This window comes from Cydia splendana, chromosome 12, assembly GCF_910591565.1.
Source record: "Cydia splendana chromosome 12, ilCydSple1.2, whole genome shotgun sequence".
NCBI classification, from domain to species: domain Eukaryota; kingdom Metazoa; phylum Arthropoda; class Insecta; order Lepidoptera; family Tortricidae; genus Cydia; species Cydia splendana.
In genome coordinates this window covers 12,874,268-12,898,082 of record NC_085971.1, presented here as the reverse complement: position 1 = coordinate 12,898,082, position 23,815 = coordinate 12,874,268, and the positions used below count along the sequence as shown (strand labels likewise).

The 23,815-nt window shown below is 37.9% G+C and overlaps 1 protein-coding gene and 2 long non-coding RNA genes across 3 annotated transcripts in view; 1 reads left to right on the top strand and 2 right to left on the bottom strand.

The window, feature by feature from the left end:
* The window catches only part of LOC134795579 (uncharacterized), a 265,880-nt gene that overhangs the window by 32,323 nt on the left and 209,742 nt on the right, over window positions 1–23,815 (bottom strand). The gene's annotated exons all lie outside the window — the stretch shown is intronic.
* Window positions 1–23,815, bottom strand: part of LOC134795573 (dual specificity protein phosphatase 22-like) — an 85,979-nt gene that overhangs the window by 28,627 nt on the left and 33,537 nt on the right. The gene's annotated exons all lie outside the window — the stretch shown is intronic.
* Window positions 15,242–16,125, top strand: LOC134795907 (uncharacterized). The gene is made up of 3 exons (XR_010144872.1): window positions 15,242–15,298; window positions 15,535–15,618; window positions 16,049–16,125. It is a non-coding gene; the product is annotated as an uncharacterized LOC134795907 (long non-coding RNA).

The following is a 23,815-nucleotide window of genomic DNA, read 5'->3' as shown; positions in this document are numbered from 1 at the left end:
TTAACTTTCGGCCAACACTGTTAGACAGTATTGATTCTTAAGCGTCGATACGCAGTTTGTAAATCTATACACATTGTTGTAATAAATTACTTAGAGATGCTGCGACGCTGTAGCAGATATGTTAGCTTAGAGATCGCATACATTATCCAAAACAAATACTCGTAAATCACGTCAAACCACAACAGCTTTTAGCAGACGTTACGAGTACGCATATTAATGGTTTATTGTAAAGTTGCACAATTCCGTTGCTGCATTAAAATGATGTTGATAACGTATTGGTTACAAGAGTTCATTCTAGAGCAAAGAATAGCGTAATATACGTGCACTCGCAATGCGAAATTTGGAGTTCAGAAACATTATAACACTAATATTTGTTCCTGAGTCATGGTTGTTTTCTATGTATATAAGTATGCATTTATCTATACAAGTATGTATATCGTCGCCTAGTACCCATAGTACAAGCCTTGCTTAGTTTGGGGCTAATAGGTTTGATCTGTGTAAGATGTCCCCAATATTTATTTATTTATTATTTTACGTTTATTTAGCTGCCTAATTCTAACTGCTAACACAAGACGACAAAGGAGTTCAATTCGATCGCTCCACCAAGCTTAATAATCATAAATTACAATCGAAAAATCATTTTAAATTTCATGTTCAAATGTATTTTTCAATGTCACTTACACTGTATAAAGTTCCGGAAAACACTCATTTTTAAAATATTTTACTTGAGGCTGTTAATACACGGCGGAGTAGAATATCTAATAGATATGGTATAGAATATCTATGCCCACAACAGATTTGTAGGTTGTAGGTACCCCAACGCTATAGTGGTAGTAGGTGTACAGTGGCGTAACGTACATATTAACGCAAATAAGAGCTCGGAACCTATAATTCGAAAAATAGGATTGTTTTTGTGTCACAAATCATAACAAATGTCGTTAGAATCCACCGTACGGCGCGCCGCTGTGAATAAGTGATGAGGCAAATAGATTTGTATGATCGCGTCGACATCGGGGACGGACGGACGGACAAATTTCACGAGTCGCACTGGCGATGGCGACGCGTATAGGTACGTAAAATATTTCCAATGTAGGTATGAGGCGGTATACAATCTGACTTTTTAGGCAAACGGTACTGTTTATTACAACATTGTTTTCTAGTCTCATACTAGGAGCGGCTTATTGTTGAAATAATAGTTGATAGCTTTTGCCTGAAAATAAGACAGATATAGGTACATATATTTATTATTATGTGTAGGTACCTAAGCTATTTTAACACAACAGGCTGATAAAGAAAAGGTTACAAATCTTTTAAATAACCTACCGATTTTTATTTCAGTATAAACGCTAACTTCGTGAAAATCGGTGAAAGTCGTAAATCTGTAAAAGGCTGTCGCTAACGCTGAAAAGCTGTTAATTTTCCAAGAAACCCAAACCAGCGGAAAGAAATAAACCGCATAAAAGTAGCAACCCTGTATAAATCACGATTACACGATGAATGTGTTACGTAAGCTCTACTATATATATACTTTTATGTACCTATAGTGGGTATTGGCCGGCACTGCGGACCGTACTTTCATGAGTCATGACACATGTGAATCATAAAATTCATAAAATAAGCTTTAAATCATTAAACGCCACTTTTGTTGAATTACGAACCTTGAAATGAAATGAAATCTCTAGTAATAGTTTTGGATAGGACTGTAAATAAACAAATTTATAGTAAATTATCCTATAGGTACTGTGATGTTCACATTTTCAACATCAATCTAATTTTTCTTGGGATAATAGGGATGTAAAATAGATAGCAAATGAGCAATTTATCACAATAATAAGGATATTAAAATAATATATGAAAATAATACAAAAATACAGGACCTGAAAGTTTCAAAATATAAGTTTTTTTTTAACTTCCAAAAAGGAAATAAGTAAGGATACCATTCGATTCCTTACATTTTATCCAAAAAAAGATTGTATGGCAACTATATACATAAACGCAATATTTCACCGACAAAAAGACAAAAACGCAATTTTCTTATTTTGTCCATACTTCAAGATGGACTCTCAGTGACCTTGACGTCACGGTCACTTATCGTTTTGTTAAGAGCGTTTTGCGAGTGAAGTACGACTGTCGGAGTTTGACTATCATTTCTGACTTTTGTATTGCTTTAATGCAATGGGTCCCATATAGACATTTGATCCTAAAAACAAACCTGATCGATTGATACCATAAATGAAAATTTGTCATCTAGCCTATTCTATTGTTTGTAGGTAAATAAAACAATTTATTAATTCTCCATACAGTGCGCTCGTAACATAGCCGGCCGCCATGACACTGGCTAGTGTTGCCAACGCATAGTCTGCTATTTATTGGTGAACACCAAAGGTACCACCCTTTCAAGAATATATGGAGTACCTATGGAATTAAGGTAATACAACCATTAAACATTAATAATATTTCTGTTGTAGCTGAAATAACTAACATCTGAAAGTACCTCAACTCAACGTTCTAGTGTTTTACACTGTTTCAATAGTTACCAATAGTTGCCACCTTCAAGTTTAATTCCTAGACGATTAACTGGATGTAAACTATTTAGGTAACTGGATGTAAACTACTTAGGTATTAGAATTAGGCTATTAAACATTAAAATTTTAGGTGATTACTTTAATTATTATCAGACATTTTACTAATAATACTTGTAGGTATATTACGTTAACTTGATTTGACGTTAACTATGTATGTCAGTCGGTCATACTACTTACATTATAGTCTCAGTAAAAGTATCGTTTAAATTCAAGAGAAACACGTTAAATAATACCAGAGCGTCGATGAGACGCGATCCAAAGGCCGACCAGATTTGCATTGTAAAGCGTTTAACTCGACAATTTCCATCATATTACATTTTTCTAGTAAATTTTCATTCGGAAATTTGCACAAATTAAAATATTTCGAGAACAATAAGAGCGTTGAACGTTCAGTAAATAGGAGTCATTGTTTACACTTTGATCTGGGACACTTGGCTAGGACAATAGACTGAACCGCAGTGAAAATAGGCGCCGGTTCTGGATTCTCATTAGCCTTTTCTTAACGAAGTTTCTAAACCATTACCGGCCACTATTGTCGCCTAGAATGTATTGTTTCATTTTATTATATTGTCCAAAGTAGTTTTAGCCTTATAAGCAAAATCACGAAAACTTTTAAAATTACTTACACCTAAAATAAACTATTACTTTTGTAATTTTAAGTGTTTTTTTTTAATGTTTCTTAAATTTATAAAATAAATAAATCGTTATGCCTTCACAGCAGAATATTAATTGCTGACTAATATATCGTTCGAAATGGAGAAAGTACCAGAAAACAGACCTCAAGCTACGAGACAGTATTGAAAACTAAACCAAAGTTAGAATTACGACGATGTTAAGTATTAAAAATGCCTAGACGCGTATAATCCATTAAATGACAAATAATACGTATGCAATTGCAGCCATATTTTGTAACTCCCCCCTTACTTACTTACTTAACCTACCTTAGTATAATTTCCCCTTTCGATATACCCCTAAATATATGGCCATGTGATCGTCTAGCTAGTGGTTAGGACCCCTTGAAGTGAACCGCGGCAACCTCAAATTCTTTAATGAGTATCAGCAAAATTTTGGACTCTGACTTTATTTATTATTACCTAGATTTTGAGAACAGATATTTATGGTAATAAAATAAGTATTTATGCAAGTAAGAAATAATTTAAAGAAAAATGAATTACAAAAATAGAAAATTATTAGAATTTATTAGTGCAATGTAAATGATGGTGTAAAATTTACTATAATGTATTTAAGTATTGCAGCATATATGATGATATAAATATATAAAAATGTTGTTGGTAAAATCCTGCCACACCTATTAAGCTTCCGGGATAACATAGAAGCAGCACTCCTGAGATAAGCTCTTTTACACCCTAGCATTTCAAGGTTAATTATAATTAACTATCATCTTCTAAACGATGTGTGATTTAATCACACGTGCTGCTCCGTACGCCCGATGCAGGTCTGGAAGCTCTTAGTCCGATTTGCAAGTATTAATCGGAACACCTACCCTACCAGTTTAGCCAGACGGGCTATGACCAACACTTCGTAACTTAAGCGCACCTAGATGATGATGAAAAGAAGTGTCAAAGTATTCATCAGTCATCATAATTACTAATCTTTTTTATATTCAAAAGCTAGGGATGCTAATCCCTTAGTCCCATTCCCCAGAGCTGATAATCTAGACAGAATTCCTAGTTTTCTAGATGTATAAACGAAGTACCGAGTTTATTCACTAATTATTATGTTTAATCGAGGCCGAAATTGAGTATTCACTCAATTTATCCTTTGTACTGCTCTTGCCTGACAAAGGTTCCCTAAAGCAAACCGTTCTTCAATCCCAGAATAGTCTGCGTTCCTAAATCCAGATTGATAATTAAGAGATTATGTTGTATGTTGATGTATGTATTACCTGATTATATTACTCAGTACCTCGTCCCTACACCAGACAACCAGAAATGAAAAATAGAAATAAGAATTTATAGAAAATTTGGTTCTTTCCCCATATAAATTAGAAATTAGGAAGATTTAGGCAGATGAACCCTTCACCTTTTAAACACTCGTATTTTAGGATTAAGAAACCATATTTTTAAACCCTTAAAGAGAAATATATATCAACCATATCAATTGTATAGACCAGAACTAAAAAAGAACCCTAATAAACAATAAAATGAGTGTGTGATTCTACCCTAACTCTACCCATTGTCCCTAATCTAGTACATTCAAAGCATAGTTCGTTCTTACCATCGACCTAATGCTTTGTAATATACGCAAGTGTGGTCCCTACGAGAAGCTGTAAAGTTCGGCAGGCGAAACCGAGAAGGCAACCTACAGGCCAGTGTATTTGACTCCCTCCTTATCGCCCGCGGGCATGGTGGATAAGAATAAGTCGCCCTATTCCGTGTATATAAGTGGACCAGTACCCTAGCACATACACGCACTAATCACGAGGGAAACTCTGCCGCAACAAAGACTAAGTGTAATATCAGTCACGACAGAAGTCTGTCCCCGCAACCAGCACTAGCATGAACCGGAGCACCGAAATATATAAATAAATTTAATAGGAGACCTAGTCTCAATTACTGTCGACTTCAGTGGGCCCAGATTACTCCGGATGACGCGCACGTGACGTCCCCACATCCATCTAAACAGCTGGGCCTTGAGACTAGTGAGATAATTCGTCTCTTATGTTGATATAAAAGAGACGCCAAGTCCTCTCAAACTTGGAGCAATAGACTCCTAACCATCCAATCCTTTGGCACCGTTAGGCGGAGTGAATGCTTAGCTGGACAAACTGTCAGTCCAAACAATGATCTGGTTTTTAAAATAGCAAAAATACCCCATAGAAAAACACTAAAATAACTAAGTTATCACTAAATTAAACTAACTCAACAGAAAAGTGAAATTCCCTTAAACACTGTCATCTATATTTAACGTTACGAGAATTTCTTCCCGCAAAACCAAACACAGACACTATTCCTAGCCCCGGCTATGCATTGACATTGTCCCTGCATAACATGACGGCACTTAGAACACACAGCGTAGAGAAAACCTCACAATAACTAAAAACCCACACATGGTAGTAAAGAATCTCCACAACAGTCCAAACTTAGCGTTACGACGATTAAAATCCCCGCAAAACCAAGCACAGACACAAATTCTAAGTTTAAATTCACTAGGATAATTCCAAGAAAAAAACAAACAGAAAAAGTCGCGGAGAAACTTCAGTTCCCCGCACTACGTTACACCCGAAAACCAGAGTCACTGCTAGCCCGGTCGAAGAATGAATGCCCCTCCCAACGCTCCGCACCGGCCTTTTATACCTTTTACTATGGCGACTGAATGGCGACATAACGGCGACATAACGGCGACTGAGCGGCGACTGAGCGGCGACTGAGCGGCGACTGAGTGGCGACTGAGTGGCGACTGAGTGGCGACTGAATGGCGACTGAGTGGCGACTGAATGGCGACTGAATAGCGACTGAGTGGCGACTGAATGGCGACTGAATGGCGACTGAGTGGCGACTGAATGGCGACTGAATGGCGACTGAGTGGCGACTGAATGGCGACATAACGGCGACTGAATGGCGACTGAACGGCGACTGAATGGCGACATAACGGCGACTGAATGGCGACTGAGAGGCGACTGAATCAAAACAAAGATACTGGCGACTGAGTGGCGACTGAATGGCGACTGAGCGGCGACTGAATGGCGACTGAATGGCGACTGAATGGCGACTGAATGGCGACATAACGGCGACTGAATGGCGACTGAACGGCGACTGAATGGCGACATAACGGCGACTGAATGGCGACTGAGTGGCGACTGAATGGCGACTGAATGGCGACTGAATGGCGACTGAGCGGCGACTGAATGGCGACTGAGCGGCGACTGAGTGGCGACTGAATGGCGACTGAATGGCGACTGAGTGGCGACTGAATGGCGACATAACGGCGACTGAATGGCGACTGAACGGCGACTGAACGGCGACTGAATGGCGACTGAATCAAAACAAAGATACTGGCGACTGAGTGGCGACTGAATGGCGACTGAATGGCGACTGAGCGGCGACTGAATGGCGACTGAGCGGCGACTGAGTGGCGACTGAATGGCGACTGAATGGCGACTGAGTGGCGACTGAATGGCGACATAACGGCGACTGAGTGGCGACTGAATGGCGACTGAATGGCGACTGAGTGGCGACTGAATGGCGACATAACGGCGACTGAATGGCGACTGAATGGCGACATAACGGCGACTGAATGGCGACTGAACGGCTACTGAATGGCGACATAACGGCGACATAACAGCGACATACTGGCGACATAATGGCGACATAACGGTGACATATTGGCGACATATTGGCGACATAACGGCGACATAATAGCGACATAACGGCGACATAACGGCGACTGAATGGCGACTGAACGGCTACTGAATGGCGACATAACGGCGACATAACAGCGACATACTGGCGACATAATGGCGACATAACGGTGACATATTGGCGACATATTGGCGACATAACGGCGACATAATAGCGACATAACGGCGACATAATAGCGACATAACGGCGACATAACGGCGACATAACGGCGACATAATGGCATAAACACTATTCCAAAAGTACCAGGATGCCAGAATTGCAGAAGAGGTCGTTTGCCTCGGGCGGGTAACCGACAACTGGTGTCTTATTGAGACAAACGTTTACCAAAAGTACCAGGATACCAGAACTGAGGAAGATGTCATTAACCTCGTGGCGTGTAACAAGGTTCGATTCAAGAAGAAAGATCATAAGTTACAGGTTGTTTACTGAACCATATGTCCTAAATATTAACGTTCATTATTGCTTACTTCAGAGTATAAATCATGTCCTTTTTACTCACGCAGTTTAGAGAAAGACGGAGCTATTTTTAATGACATCTACGCACACATTCATAGGCAATAGTCGAGTAGTCAGTTGGAGTAGACTAAATTACGATAAAAGGGAACGTTCGAAAACTCATCGCGTACGAATTTGTAAGCATTATTTTACTTTGAGATATTTTTAGTTTACTTCTGAAAAACGTTCCTGTATTGAAGTTTTTTATGTTTATTAGTATCTAATATATTATTTAAGACATCCAGAATTTAGAGAATTAATTATTTTAATATTTTTATTTATCTTATGAATTTTTAGATTGTATGTTTCGAAATTGTACTAGAGCATCAGCGTAACGGAACGTTGAGCTGTCTTCATCAGTTTTATTGTCAACGTCAATACCAATTTGTTGTTGATTATTTCCTGAGGGTTTATTTTGTTTATTTCTAAGTTAAAATAGAGAATAAAAAAAAAGAAAGACACGTGATAAGTATTATGGATTACCATGGAATTGCTTCAAGTTTCAATTGTTAGAATATTCGATGGAATCATTAATGAAATATGCGACTGAAGACGTCTTTAGTTTTACAAGGTATTTCCTTTTATTTTCTGTGTTTCAATGAAAAATGTGGTTAATACTAGGCAATAGGCATACGACTAGTCACAGTTCGCCCCCGATTTAAGTGTTTTATGAATTACTACAGTAATTTGTAAAAGACTTCAATCTACTCTAGATTAGTCGGATATATCCCCCCTTTTCTAAACGTGTAGTGTGTGTCTCAATACTAAGTGACCGCTAATGACTCAGCTCTGAAATTAGTTCATCAGAATTCCGTCAATGAACCATGACAACTTTTTCCCCAGTCACCTCGCTCCACCAAAGATATTAGGTTGTGAATCTAATAGGCTACTAGTTAACCCGTCCTTGCCAGCTCAACCCGGCCGCGTCGAGTATTACTCTTGTCTCTACCCGAATTGCGCCGTACACTTCCGTAGAAGAGCATCTGATGAGACGGCAAAAACTCCCAAGCGAAACGAAGAGACCTTTAATTTTTATAAGTACGAAGCTTTCAAGTTCCATTGCCAAAATTCGAACCAATTTCATTGCCTTATCACCCTCAACCACGTTTTCTTGGCGCGTGTCTCATACTTGAATAAAATATACCGACCTTTAAGTTTGTTTGGATGTGTATTTTTTTTTATATATAAACAAACTTAAAATTGACATAAGTAAATACCCCAATATGGTATGATAAAGATATTTTTGTTTAAAAAAAAAATACCAAAATAAACAAAATATTTGCTTATTATTATTATACCTCATATTGAAAGCAACATAAGATATGTAATTGTATCTAATTAACCTCTTGAAAAGAGCCTCGTCCTTTTAGACGCTCACGGCCCTTAAAATATGTCGAGTGTCAGATATATCTCACCCAATATGAGTGTGTGGGTTTCGTAAGGGTCTTATTACCTTGTGTAGTACTAGCCATAAAAACCTACCCTTGTGAATGGGTCGAAATTTTAACCTACCGATAAGATTTTTCTGGCTAGTTGTGTATCCCGTTCCCTCCCCAGTTTGTTCCCCTGCAAATACCGACAAATCTAGTTTGATTACCCTCCAGCCTTTGTCTATCTGTATCAATCCGTTCTTTCCAAAAAGGTACACCCATCAACTTGACATCCGTCATCTCATATCATACATCTCTTTCATAGATCACCACAAAGTCATAACTATAAGCACTCAATGCACACACATTTTCATTCCTCCTCTATTACACTTTCACACTGATTTCTACAGACAGTCAACGCATCGATTAGTAATCAAAATGAGAATATATAGTCACTTAATCACTTGAAAAAAAAAACTTACTCCATTTGTCCTAACCCCATACCTACTAGCCCAACATTTCTAGATGATGCCCAGATGATTTAAAAATCCCTCAATTTTCCAATTAATTATTTTATTTTATGTTTATTTTAATTAGTAATTACTAGTTAAAAGTACTTTGACTAAGTATTAGAATCAAATGATTCGCACATAAAGAAAAAAATCTGCACTTTTGTTGTTAGATTTTATGATAACGCTTCGCGATTAATTTCTATATAATACCTATCTTTCGCTCTCTTACTGTCGTTCAACGCGCAGCATCGACAACCTACTATGCAATAAACCACCGCGGAAGTATACAGACAAAGAAGAGTCGAACTTGAAACGCGCTTAACCATTCCGCTGCCAAACCATGGCAGTTCACACGGCTGCTTGTAACATCTAACTATTGCTCATAACCGTACATTGTATAGCCTTTAAACGACCTTAATCTCACTACCCCAAAACCCAGGCACAGCCACGAATATATAAAAAACTGACCTAAAGCGATTATGCGATTAATACATTTAAAACCATAATGAAAGACTCTACTTGTACGTTGTTTTTATATAATTAGCCCATTGGCCAGCCAAAATAATGCAAACATGCTCACAAATAAATAAAAATAAATTTTATAAGACATTTATAATGATGATTTCTATGAATGATGATGATGATAAATCAAAAATTATAGTAGCGACGAATCATAAAGTATAGTAACATAAATGCTGCAAAACATATTTAAATAATTTTTTAAATTTTTATAAAATTATTATCCGTTTTAATGCATTTTTACCAGCCTATTTACATTATAAAACACACACCGTTTGACTTAACGTACCTATAAAAAAAATCCAAATCATAATATTATTAGCCATGTTATTCAAATTACTATTGTGAGATGTACTAACTCGTTTATGCACTGTTAGTGTTAGTGCTTAAAAATGGAGGCCTAGGCACCCTAAAACATCCGCGCCAGTGATTAAAAATACGTGAGTGAACATCTAGGTATTTTAAGAACTAAGTACCCAGGTGCTCCTAATACAAATACAACTGCATTGGAAGGGTTAGGTAGGTAATGAATCCATCTTTGATATAAAGAGTAAGTAGGTAAGTATTTATCTAAACATTGTGCAACAATTCATTTGTGTAAATAATTTTAAAAAAATAGCCTACTGAACATAAGTTTATTCATAACTCCAGTTTATTTTATAACGCTACTCGTAGATACATATCCAAAATAAATTTTATTTATGCATAGTTTTTAAGAATTTTGTAAACAAACAGACCACAGGACTAAAATAAACAAAAAAAATATTAACGCGCCAGGATTCGAACCCAGTCCTTCTTAAAATATTCTTCATACATTTGTCCACCTTGAGAACCACTAGACCACGGGAGGGTTACAAGTGACGACAAATTTAACAATGGCTTTTATAACAAAGTGTTTTATTGTTTTGTTTTATTTTTCAAGTGTTTTTCGCACTAAATTACTAACAGAGAATTTTATTTATCACATGAAAACCATGTCATATAATGCAAATACCTATGTATATACCTACGAACACATTATTATGGAATCCATTGAAAACGTGTTACTAACCGAATTCCATTTAGAAAAACCAAGAAAGCATGTGATTATATTCATATTGAAACGCTTGAAAGATCTGAACGTCAATTTAGTATTATTTCATATAATGTAAACAAGCTATAATGCGTTTTATATACTAATATATCCTACAATTGTTCTAGGCTTGCCAAAATTTCTACTCACGTGTTTATTTGTTGAACGCACGTTTCTTGCAGATGAATACTATTTTTACCACTTTATTACGTCACTAATTTCACCCACTACACTATTCTACTAATTCAATATAGATTTACTGCAGAAAACTACATGATTTTTGTTATTTGTTTTCAAAACGCACTCGTTACTTGCGTCCGCAAAATGCACGTAAAACTAACCATTTCTCGCTCAAATACACATTTGCACTCAATTATGGACCTTTTCCGGGTTAGTATCTATATTTATTTTTGCTTTAAACACTGTCCATTCTATTTTATCACTTCTTAATAACATAAATATTTCCGTCCAAACCAAAGTTGTTTCGTTTACGAAACCGCAATATTTTATTTTAACACGTTTTGACCAGACAACATGGCCCCGGTTTGTTGATATGCACTTAAACTAAACGTCACAATGATTTTCATTTATCTCACATAAAGATTTCCATTATTAAACCATCTACAGTCTCATTTTACGATTAGAATAGGATCCTATAGAAATGCGAATAAATTTAACTATAACTCTTCAATAATTGTTTTTGTAAGTAGCAACACCATTACGATTGTCATCCATTATCTTCCGATTCTATGATCTTCCGTCATAGATGGTAGAATCCTATAGACGTGCTATACTCGCGCGTCCGTGAGGGACAAATCATACGCAACTACACGAGACCGTAACAAGGACAACCAATAATAGCGCTTTCGCTTCCACTCCTACTGAAAGATACGTAAGACTGTCCCGTTCTGTCACCTAGTGATGGGCTACCATTACCATCGCTATCTATTGATTTTTGCAATTATTATCAATACTAAACGAAATCGTTCGTGTGAACAAGTTTTTACGCATAGACAAAATACTAATAACCAACCAATTTACAATCGCGTACAAGACAAGCGGCGAGACGAGCCGCGAAACAAGACACGGAACGAGAGTGTAAACGGGTGCGCGTGCGTCCATGCAATGCGACAAAATCAAAAACACATTCTAATACTCCCGACAACATACCAAGCACAACCCACTCAATTTGGTCGGGTTCTTAGTACGACTTCTTAAGTAACAATTCCGATAGGTGGCGTGAATAACTAAGTGGTTTTGAATAACTATTCGAGACTGAATTATAAACGTTCAACAGTGAAACATGAGTGAAACGAAATTTTGTCTTTGGCAAATTATAACTGCTGTCATTTTTAGATTATGCTTATTTTTTGAAACGTAATTAATTTATCCTTAATACAAGTAAACTAATCGTGATGTTAATGATTAAAATTACTTCAGTTTCCGGTGACATTTTGATCAAATACCTAAACATCTGACAATCGCTCAAAACATGCTCAGAACAAAATTAAAACGCCATTTTGAATACAAGCTATTGCCTTTGTTTCACAATGATTTCCTACAGTAAAATACCACGACGCAAGCTTTACCCGATGTAGCGAGTAAGGATTGCCTCCAAGAATGCCCTAATGGTTTCCAAAATATAGCCCCTTGAAGAATTTACTATAAAACGAATGAAGTGAAAGTTCTGTTTCGTAGCCGCATGGCTGACCTTTTCTCAGCTTGCGTCTTCTATTTTTCTGTGAACGCAGGGCCGGATTAACCCTAAGTCAAAGTAGGCAACTGCCTAGGGGCCCCGCCTCGGCTAGGGGGCCCCGGCAGCTCAGCGCGCACCAAATAAAATTTTGTGCCATAGGGTCAAAATTAAAAGGGGGAAGAAGACGAAAGTGTCCCTAGTTTTTCATAGGAATGCTCGACCTCAATTTACCATGCGTTTGTGTTCCACATCTCCTCTACTTCAGCTTAGCCTTTGGCCTCGCTGCGCCAAGCTCGGCCTGCGGTCTCGCTTATTTTTAATACAATGGACATTGGTTCGTGTCTGTGCTCAACTATTTATCCTGAAGCCTGATGAAGCACGACTTTGACTTCGCATGAAATTGAAAGCTCGCCTCACTGGCGCACTTCAGACTTTTAGGTCCAGGTAAAGATCGATATTTACCCGGCCTTTTTAGGGTTCCGTACCCAAAAGGTAAAACGGGACCCTATTACTAAGACTTCGCTGTCCGTCCGTCCGTCCGTCCGTCTGTCTGTCACCAGGCTGTATCTCACGAACCGTGATAGCTAGACACTCATTTTCACATACGATGTATTTCTGTTGCCGCTATAACAACAAATACTAAAAACAGAATAAAATAAAGATTTAAATGGGGCTCCCATACAACAAACGTGATTTTTGACCAAAGTTAAGCAACGTCGGGCGTGGTCAGTACTTGGATGAGTGACCGTTTTTTTTTTTCATTTTTTTTTCCGTTTTTTTTTTTCATTATGGTACGGAACCCTTCGTGCGCGAGTCCGACTCGCACTTGCCCGGTTTTTTAACACGCTTTCACAATTTGCGATATTGTTAGCGAAAAATTTCGCGCTCGCTGCGCTCGCGTTTATTTTTGATTCTTTAGTTGACCCTGTATCATCTACATATTAGCTTGACTGGTGAATGAATAGAGTTAGACCAAGAAAAGTCTGCAATGATATTTATAGCATACGAGTGCTATCAAAATTGTCGCAGGCTTATCTTGGTCTAACTCTAGTAATTTAAATAATTTTAACATATGGAAATTCTTTACTATTACTTATTAAGTTGATTCTAATCATGTGGCTCGGCGTTTGGTCTTATGGTCGGACAATCGCTGTTCAGCCTCGCAAAATATTAACTATTGAGAAAATCAACTTTGCGGCACTAGTTGAGCTTAAAATTTGCCATTAGAGGTATATAGGAAAGTGACGCTGAAGCTCACATCTTTGTTATTCCACTGGGAATCGGTCTTAAGCCTAAATGGTTCTCCCACACTTGACGCGACGGAATCGGCAAAAAACAATAGCATAAAGCTTTATGTCCATGCAATAAGAGCGAAAAAGACATCGTTCAATTCGAATCGGCTGGACGGCTGGGCCGACGCCTGAAGATTGAAATTAAAAACGCAAACTTATTTCCCTGTACTAAATATGCTCTGTGCAGAATTGACTGTAGGGGGCCCCGAGCCTCGCACTGCCTAGGGGCCCCGACATGCTTAATCCGGCCCTGTGTGAACCTAGTGCCCATAACTATGACCTAGTGTTTGAACTATCTAGTACAAAGGATGCGTAATGAGTCTAGCTGTCGATAGTGCGAATGGAATGGACTTAAATGTGGAAACTGTTGCTTTGAGCAAGGTAAGATTTTATTCTTTTTCCTTCATTAAACAAGTTGCTCCTATTTAAAAACTGTTTTGCTTATTAGAATATCAACTAGTGAAAAGTAATTGATCACAAATTGACCTATCTATCAATAAATCTGCGTTCTATTTGGTCTTATCGAATACAGACAAACATTAAGGTTTCCCTAATTTCATATCATTACGCTTGTAATGTTTTTACCTAATGTAGTGAGTTGCCTTATTTTTATTCTTTGTTCAGCAACAAAACACATTTTTTTCTGCAAAACTTGAAAGTGATCAAAGTAAAAATCAGTATTAAAGGAATGACATGTTGATTTTTGATTTTATGCTGTCTGTCTAATGTAGTATCTGTTCTTCACTACATGTTTGTTTTCTGCTGCAATAAGATTTACAAAGTATATTTGATTTTTCAGCAAGCTGACAACTTTATTAGAATGAACCCCGGTATACATATATCGTTATCGAAAGAAAAGAAGTTGAAATTTTGCTGTGATGACTCCCTTGCTATTTTCGATGAATCAAACCAACTGTGAAACGTAAGTATGATATTTCTACTATTAGACATTTACTCACTGGTTTGACCATACTGCTTTTGGAATTTGAAAAATGTTGTCGCTCTAAAAAGATGACCCGAGTCAATTTCTTTCGGAAATACTAGCTTCCTAAATTTGGAAGTGCAACATATTATAAAAATCATAATTATATGATAATGTCAACTAAAAATAAACAGGATTTCTTGCATGGTAATGAAAATTTGTTAATAAATATGTATTTTCTTTACAAAAGGATCCCGCAGTCTTCCGGTAAATTTAATATAATTTGTGGGCCTAACCCTAGACCTGTCATAAATATTCCTCTTTTTGCAATACATCTTACAATATATGCTGTTATTTTTCAGCAACCGAAACCCAATACCTAGTTGTCAGTGAGCGGAGCAAATTTCCATTGATGCCCTCATGGGTTCTTCCGAGCCTTTCAACAGTCCCCTAGTAAGTATAACACCCATGCTACTAAAAAGCTACTGTAACATATACATATGTACCTAGAAAAACAAACTTCTAAATTTTTCATCGCTCTCAAAAATAAAATAAAAATTGATTTTATTTTTATCTTGACTGTAAAGACCCTACTTGTACTAAATAATAAACACTTTTAATGAGACTTATAAATAGGTTCTCTTATATATACCCTACTTTAGCTAACTTTTATACTTTATCAATTTCAGAGTTCCCGGAGAAATGGCATCGCTCCGCAGTAACAATATGCCTGCCTTCAATGTACATCTATAGACTGTCTCCAGTCATGACAGGTATTTTATTTCATTATATAAATACCAAACTTATCATAAGCTATAAAAACTCTTAACTTATGTCTGACTCTAATATTTCAAAATAATGAGCGAAGAGGTTCCGGATGAAAGATCGGAGATATGAAAACTGCCATTAACCTTACATCCTATTATGATTTTGTTGACTAAGTAACTTAATCTAGCTTATTTGTGACCTCACTTTATGGAAATGTGCCCTGTAAGGCAAGATTCTCAAACTTTTTTGGATTTTGAAGAATTTAAGTACTGTCTAGTCTACTTTTGTGAAACCTAATATTTCCTATGAGTGTATTTGACAATAAAATAATGATGCGCCCCCTCTAATGAATGACTGTTGATATTTTACTACTATTACTGTACTTATTCAACTCTTTTCTCTGAAGTTTCCTAATACTTGCCTAATTTATTCCAGGCTACCAAGAACCTCTGACTTCAATACTTCAACACTCCTGTTTGATGGCCGTATCTCAAGAATTTGCTGCTAAGGTCGCTCTAGTCTTCAATGGATACAAGAAAGAAATGTTAGGTACTAGCGTGTTAGCTTAACCAATTATTGTATATTATTACTTAATAGCATTCAGAATACTATTGAAAAGTACCGTCAGCAGAACTGTACTGTAATCATAAGTTAACAGGCTACCTTCATACTACAAATATGTCTTTGTATGCACGCTGTTCGTCCAACTAATTGGCGTGTTGCATTTCTCAATTGATTTTCATGAAGTTATTTGAGCGGCTTAAATAATAACAATAAGGTACACAAGGCAGCTCGCAGGAGTCCTTGTAAATAATAGTAATAACTATAACCAGTAAACTATACATGTCTCAGCGCTGTTCTCGATAAATGTTGTGACTCTTAGGGTTCCGTACTGAAAAATATGTAGATAAACTTTCATACCAATGTGTATGTTCTACTTATGCTCCAATAATGATTGCAGCATGTACTATTACTGTTTTCTTAACCTAAATATCCATAAATTGGCCTAAAAATAGTCCTAACATACTATTTCCTATTCAAATCCAAGCTCATGCATACATATATGCTCATTTTTCTTATCCTACGGTAGCAAATGTATGATGTTTTCGTACATTAATGAAATTTAAGCTTATTACTAGCATGTGTCGTTGTCATTCGGACCCGCACGTGAAGCGAATAAACCCTAACAGTATTATCTGTAATATCTGTTTCTTACTCTTACTCTTTGATTGACAGGCCTATGTAGGACCATCAGATGATGTATGATGTTTTATTATCCAGTCTGTAACTTAACTAGCTTATTATAGTGATAGCTTATCAGTAAACAAGCCATGTAACAAAGATGGAACTCCGATGTTATCACATATAGCTATTTATTTTTTTATGATATAAAAGGCAAAATAACAGACAAATTACCCGGTGGTGAATGATTACTGTTCCCTCGCAAAACCAGAGTGGTTGCAAATGCATTGCCGGAATTTAAGATGGGAGAATAAAAAAGTTGTGAAATACGCCCCCTGTGCCTTAGTATTCCTGCGTGTAAATAAACAATTACACGCCCCCATAGTTTTATAACTAAAGTATATCTTCTTACACAACTAGATATCTTATCTAACCATAACCTAGGCTAATTTAGGTAAACTAATCTTATTTCTAGACTATGGCAACAGCCTCCTAACCCAAATTATAGTAACCCTGCCTACAAATGCTGCCTGGCAAAGGCCGTCTACCACTAATATGAGTTTCCAAGTCATGGACATTATTTGTTAATCTAAGTATGTATTTATCTATACAAGTATGTACTGCGCCGCCTAGTACCAGCAGTACAAGTTTTGCCTAGCCCCAGGCCAAATTGATATGTGAAAGATTGTCCCTAGAATATTTATTTATTTATTATTGGTACCTGCAATGAAGCTAATTTCTTAATGAATGTATGACAGGAGATAAATAAGACTGATTGTTTTCGCCTAAATAAGCGTTAATAAGTGCTAATGTTATACTACATAGGGTTTAATTTTGTAACTTTATTTTTCAGATATCAAAGACGCAAGAAGATGGATTATTAGTAGTGATGACAAACATCTTAAGCTGAGGAATATGAAAGTAAATCCCTAATTACGGCGCGCAGAGAACGAGTAAAAAAAAATGTAGTACCAAACTCGTCAAGAGATGGCGCCACCTCCGAGATAGAACGCGCCAACGATGTGTCAACGTAGAATCTTGATATCCGAGATGCAAATTACTAATCGTTTTTAAATGTTAGGAGAAGATTAATGCTCGGTTGGCTGCATAAGTGCATACCCCTGCTGAGGTCTCAGCAGCTACGCACAAGTTATGAGTAATTGTACATAGTTAGTGTTGTAATAAATAAACCGATTGAGATAATTACGTTTTTTCGCCTGCGGATAGTAACCCTTACTACAGTAGAATAGTAATAGTTTTTTTTCCAACGTGTACATAGTAACTATTGAACAATAAACTTAATGTTTCATGACTTTTATATAAGACCTTTCTACGTGTACATAATAACTATTGAATAATAAAATTAATGCTTTATGACTTTTATTTAAACCATAATAAAAACAGAGTCCAAAATCAAGTGTACCCATTCCATTTCACGCCAGCAAAATGTAGCCTGAAAGGCTACTTTCTATTATTTATTTTTAGAAACCTCGGTATCCAAAATGAACCTAAAAGGTGCATTTTAGATCCCTTGGTCACGGAACCAAAATGTAGCCTGGAAGGCTACTTTTACATACATATAACTTGAAGAACCGTAGTAACCCAAGTAAACTACATCCTGCGTCACGGTTTCACCAAAATGTAACTCCCCCCTTACTTACTTACTTAACCTACCTTAGTATAATTTCCCCTTTCGATATACCCCTAAATATATGGCCATGTGATCGTCTAGCTAGTGGTTAGGACCCCTTGAAGTGAACCGCGGCAACCTCAAATTCTTTAATGAGTATCAGCAAAATTTTGGACTCTGACTTTATTTATTATTACCTAGATTTTGAGAACAGATATTTATGGTAATAAAATAAGTATTTATGCAAGTAAGAAATAATTTAAAGAAAAATGAATTACAAAAATAGAAAATTATTAGAATTTATTAGTGCAATGTAAATGATGGTGTAAAATTTACTATAATGTATTTAAGTATTGCAGCATATATGATGATATAAATATATAAAAATGTTGTTGGTAAAATCCTGCCACACCTATTAAGCTTCCGGGATAACATAGAAGCAGCACTCCTGAGATAAGCTCTTTTACACCCTAGCATTTCAAGGTTAATTATAATTAACTATCATCTTCTAAACGATGTGTGATTTAATCACACGTGCTGCTCCGTACGCCCGATGCAGGTCTGGAAGCTCTTAGTCCGATTTGCAAGTATTAATCGGAACACCTACCCTACCAGTTTAGCCAGACGGGCTATGACCAACACTTCGTAACTTAAGCGCACCTAGATGATGATGAAAAGAAGTGTCAAAGTATTCATCAGTCATCATAATTACTAATCTTTTTTATATTCAAAAGCTAGGGATGCTAATCCCTTAGTCCCATTCCCCAGAGCTGATAATCTAGACAGAATTCCTAGTTTTCTAGATGTATAAACGAAGTACCGAGTTTATTCACTAATTATTATGTTTAATCGAGGCCGAAATTGAGTATTCACTCAATTTATCCTTTGTACTGCTCTTGCCTGACAAAGGTTCCCTAAAGCAAACCGTTCTTCAATCCCAGAATAGTCTGCGTTCCTAAATCCAGATTGATAATTAAGAGATTATGTTGTATGTTGATGTATGTATTACCTGATTATATTACTCAGTACCTCGTCCCTACACCAGACAACCAGAAATGAAAAATAGAAATAAGAATTTATAGAAAATTTGGTTCTTTCCCCATATAAATTAGAAATTAGGAAGATTTAGGCAGATGAACCCTTCACCTTTTAAACACTCGTATTTTAGGATTAAGAAACCATATTTTTAAACCCTTAAAGAGAAATATATATCAACCATATCAATTGTATAGACCAGAACTAAAAAAGAACCCTAATAAACAATAAAATGAGTGTGTGATTCTACCCTAACTCTACCCATTGTCCCTAATCTAGTACATTCAAAGCATAGTTCGTTCTTACCATCGACCTAATGCTTTGTAATATACGCAAGTGTGGTCCCTACGAGAAGCTGTAAAGTTCGGCAGGCGAAACCGAGAAGGCAACCTACAGGCCAGTGTATTTGACTCCCTCCTTATCGCCCGCGGGCATGGTGGATAAGAATAAGTCGCCCTATTCCGTGTATATAAGTGGACCAGTACCCTAGCACATACACGCACTAATCACGAGGGAAACTCTGCCGCAACAAAGACTAAGTGTAATATCAGTCACGACAGAAGTCTGTCCCCGCAACCAGCACTAGCATGAACCGGAGCACCGAAATATATAAATAAATTTAATAGGAGACCTAGTCTCAATTACTGTCGACTTCAGTGGGCCCAGATTACTCCGGATGACGCGCACGTGACGTCCCCACATCCATCTAAACAGCTGGGCCTTGAGACTAGTGAGATAATTCGTCTCTTATGTTGATATAAAAGAGACGCCAAGTCCTCTCAAACTTGGAGCAATAGACTCCTAACCATCCAATCCTTTGGCACCGTTAGGCGGAGTGAATGCTTAGCTGGACAAACTGTCAGTCCAAACAATGATCTGGTTTTTAAAATAGCAAAAATACCCCATAGAAAAACACTAAAATAACTAAGTTATCACTAAATTAAACTAACTCAACAGAAAAGTGAAATTCCCTTAAACACTGTCATCTATATTTAACGTTACGAGAATTTCTTCCCGCAAAACCAAACACAGACACTATTCCTAGCCCCGGCTATGCATTGACATTGTCCCTGCATAACATGACGGCACTTAGAACACACAGCGTAGAGAAAACCTCACAATAACTAAAAACCCACACATGGTAGTAAAGAATCTCCACAACAGTCCAAACTTAGCGTTACGACGATTAAAATCCCCGCAAAACCAAGCACAGACACAAATTCTAAGTTTAAATTCACTAGGATAATTCCAAGAAAAAAACAAACAGAAAAAGTCGCGGAGAAACTTCAGTTCCCCGCACTACGTTACACCCGAAAACCAGAGTCACTGCTAGCCCGGTCGAAGAATGAATGCCCCTCCCAACGCTCCGCACCGGCCTTTTATACCTTTTACTATGGCGACTGAATGGCGACATAACGGCGACATAACGGCGACTGAGCGGCGACTGAGCGGCGACTGAGCGGCGACTGAGTGGCGACTGAGTGGCGACTGAGTGGCGACTGAATGGCGACTGAGTGGCGACTGAATGGCGACTGAATAGCGACTGAGTGGCGACTGAATGGCGACTGAATGGCGACTGAGTGGCGACTGAATGGCGACTGAATGGCGACTGAGTGGCGACTGAATGGCGACATAACGGCGACTGAATGGCGACTGAACGGCGACTGAATGGCGACATAACGGCGACTGAATGGCGACTGAGAGGCGACTGAATCAAAACAAAGATACTGGCGACTGAGTGGCGACTGAATGGCGACTGAGCGGCGACTGAATGGCGACTGAATGGCGACTGAATGGCGACTGAATGGCGACATAACGGCGACTGAATGGCGACTGAACGGCGACTGAATGGCGACATAACGGCGACTGAATGGCGACTGAGTGGCGACTGAATGGCGACTGAATGGCGACTGAATGGCGACTGAGCGGCGACTGAATGGCGACTGAGCGGCGACTGAGTGGCGACTGAATGGCGACTGAATGGCGACTGAGTGGCGACTGAATGGCGACATAACGGCGACTGAATGGCGACTGAACGGCGACTGAACGGCGACTGAATGGCGACTGAATCAAAACAAAGATACTGGCGACTGAGTGGCGACTGAATGGCGACTGAATGGCGACTGAGCGGCGACTGAATGGCGACTGAGCGGCGACTGAGTGGCGACTGAATGGCGACTGAATGGCGACTGAGTGGCGACTGAATGGCGACATAACGGCGACTGAGTGGCGACTGAATGGCGACTGAATGGCGACTGAGTGGCGACTGAATGGCGACATAACGGCGACTGAATGGCGACTGAATGGCGACATAACGGCGACTGAATGGCGACTGAACGGCTACTGAATGGCGACATAACGGCGACATAACAGCGACATACTGGCGACATAATGGCGACATAACGGTGACATATTGGCGACATATTGGCGACATAACGGCGACATAATAGCGACATAACGGCGACATAACGGCGACTGAATGGCGACTGAACGGCTACTGAATGGCGACATAACGGCGACATAACAGCGACATACTGGCGACATAATGGCGACATAACGGTGACATATTGGCGACATATTGGCGACATAACGGCGACATAATAGCGACATAACGGCGACATAATAGCGACATAACGGCGACATAACGGCGACATAACGGCGACATAATGGCATAAACACTATTCCAAAAGTACCAGGATGCCAGAATTGCAGAAGAGGTCGTTTGCCTCGGGCGGGTAACCGACAACTGGTGTCTTATTGAGACAAACGTTTACCAAAAGTACCAGGATACCAGAACTGAGGAAGATGTCATTAACCTCGTGGCGTGTAACAAGGTTCGATTCAAGAAGAAAGATCATAAGTTACAGGTTGTTTACTGAACCATATGTCCTAAATATTAACGTTCATTATTGCTTACTTCAGAGTATAAATCATGTCCTTTTTACTCACGCAGTTTAGAGAAAGACGGAGCTATTTTTAATGACATCTACGCACACATTCATAGGCAATAGTCGAGTAGTCAGTTGGAGTAGACTAAATTACGATAAAAGGGAACGTTCGAAAACTCATCGCGTACGAATTTGTAAGCATTATTTTACTTTGAGATATTTTTAGTTTACTTCTGAAAAACGTTCCTGTATTGAAGTTTTTTATGTTTATTAGTATCTAATATATTATTTAAGACATCCAGAATTTAGAGAATTAATTATTTTAATATTTTTATTTATCTTATGAATTTTTAGATTGTATGTTTCGAAATTGTACTAGAGCATCAGCGTAACGGAACGTTGAGCTGTCTTCATCAGTTTTATTGTCAACGTCAATACCAATTTGTTGTTGATTATTTCCTGAGGGTTTATTTTGTTTATTTCTAAGTTAAAATAGAGAATAAAAAAAAAGAAAGACACGTGATAAGTATTATGGATTACCATGGAATTGCTTCAAGTTTCAATTGTTAGAATATTCGATGGAATCATTAATGAAATATGCGACTGAAGACGTCTTTAGTTTTACAAGGTATTTCCTTTTATTTTCTGTGTTTCAATGAAAAATGTGGTTAATACTAGGCAATAGGCATACGACTAGTCACAATTTGCACCAAAAAACAGGCAAGTGCATTACCATTCTAACAACCTAACGAATCGCATATAAAAAGCTATGTACTCGTATGACGTGAGAAACCTATTTGAATGTGGAAGCTTCCGCCGCCATTTGCAATATTCATGAGCCGGGAAATTCTGACCACTGGCCAGCAATCTTACATTTCCAATATAGAAAAAAATGCAGCGGTTTGCTTTAAGGCGGCGGTCGGCAACCTGCGGCCCGCAGGCCGCATGCGGCTCGTGAAACTGTCACTTGCGGCCTGCGAGCCTCTCTGGCTATGTAATATTGAGAAACAACAATGTCTGATAAAGTCATAAATATTAACAAAGTGTGGCCCGCGTCAACCTACTCATCGTTAACTACGCTACTAAAACTACGCAAAAAAAGGTTGCCGAGCTTTAAGGTATTAACTAACGTAAACGAGTACTTAATCTATTTATAATGGAGTAATTTAAAAGTTAAATAAAAATATAATTAGTCCAACAATGGGTAACAGGGCCAGGCTATTTTAGTACATACTAAACCCTTAATTCAAAAACACGCCACAAGCGTCAATTAGCTAACAACATTATGTATGTATTTGCAAGAAAGCTATAAAACATAATAACTAACTGGGGCTAGTAAAGTTTTATGACTAAGGGCTAAGTCGCTTGATTTATTTCAAACGTGCTAAACATACAGAGAAGCTTAATACATGTTAGTACACTTATGAGAAAAATAAAATAAATAAACCAAAAATATTTCTGAAAGCA